Raw genomic sequence first — 1551 nt, 5'->3', positions numbered from 1 at the left:
TCAGCTATCAAAACTTTGGAGTCCAGTCCCTGGACCAATTATGTACCTCTGTAATCTTTTGACTACCGCCCACAGGATGGGTATGGGGTGCATAATAAACATATTAAACTAACTAACTCAATCACCCACAGTTAAGTAACCCTTCTAGTTATAACAGACTGATGCTGGCCAGTTAGGTATGTTGTAATTGGATAGGTTATGAGTGATCCAGCTACATCAAGTGACCACCAGAGAACATCTGGTAAGTGGTGGGATTATGTACAAATGTTTTTCCTTGATGGATGTATCCATGTGTATCCTACCCCCCCCCCCCCTTCATTCAGCTAAACTAATATAATCTATACAGTCCACAATTAATTAGTAGCACCGTACTTGTGGGTGCTATCCAATCCATACTGGTCTCGGATAGATATGGATAAGATTGTGAGGTCGAAGGGGCCACCTGTAGTGACCAGAGGTGGTTAAGTTTTCTCACATGTCTACACGGGGTGACTACGGTAAACAATATGGTTGTCTCCCAATGAGATTACTACTTGTATGTATATAATGTTGAGGTACATACAGGTATTCACCCCTATAAAATTTTCCACAGTTTCCATAACCCTCATAATTTGATAAAACAGAATGTTTTGTAATGGGACTGAAGAAGATAAATTATGTAACATCACAGTCACTAGTGAAATGGTTATAAAACAAACCGACTGAAGCAAAATAAGTCGCCGGGACCTGATAAGCTTTTTTCAAGGGTTCTTAAGGAATGCAAAATGGAACTCTGTGAACCATTAACTAACATTTTTAATTTATCTCTTCAAACAGGTGTAGTGTCTGATATGTAGAAGATGTCTAATGTAATTCCTATTTTAAAATCAGGGAATAAGTCGTTACCGTCAAATTACCGCCCAATAAGCCTGACCTCAATTGTAGGTCCTTATCAAAACGACCTCCACCCAAAGCTACCCAAGAATTTACTCCCGTACCCAACGACACAACTCTCCTAGAAAACCAGTACCCCCCTATGTCCTTTCTAAATCTAAATTATTCCAACTCAACTCCATTATTTCTGGTTCTTACCTGGTTCGACACCCTCCTTTGTTTATGCCCGTCATCCACTTATACACTTCAATGATATCTCCCCTCATTCTACGTCTCTCCAGAGAGTGGAGATTTAAGGCTTTAACGCCCAATAAGCCTGACCTCAATTGTAGGCAAATTACTAGAGTCAACCATAGCTGAGATTACGAGAAGCCATCTGGATAAGCACAATCTGATTAGTGATACTCAGCACGGATCCACGAGAGGCCGCCCCATCTAACCAGCCTACTAACTCTCCTCAGTAAAACTTTTGAGGCTGTTGATCATGACAAAGAATTTGATATTGTTTATTCAGATTCTGGTAAGGCTTTCGATAGAGTACCGCACCAAAGACTGTTAAAGAAAGTGGCAGCTCACGGCATTGGGGGAAAAGTGCTCTCATGGACAGAGTCACGGCTCACAGACAGGAAGCAGAGAGTGTCCATAAATGGGGCCAAATCCGAGTGGGGATCCGTAACA

Source organism: Cherax quadricarinatus, chromosome 5, assembly GCF_038502225.1.
Source record: "Cherax quadricarinatus isolate ZL_2023a chromosome 5, ASM3850222v1, whole genome shotgun sequence".
Lineage (NCBI taxonomy): Eukaryota > Metazoa > Arthropoda > Malacostraca > Decapoda > Parastacidae > Cherax > Cherax quadricarinatus.
The sequence above is the reverse complement of the archived record's forward strand: the minus strand, read 5'-3'. Positions refer to the sequence as shown.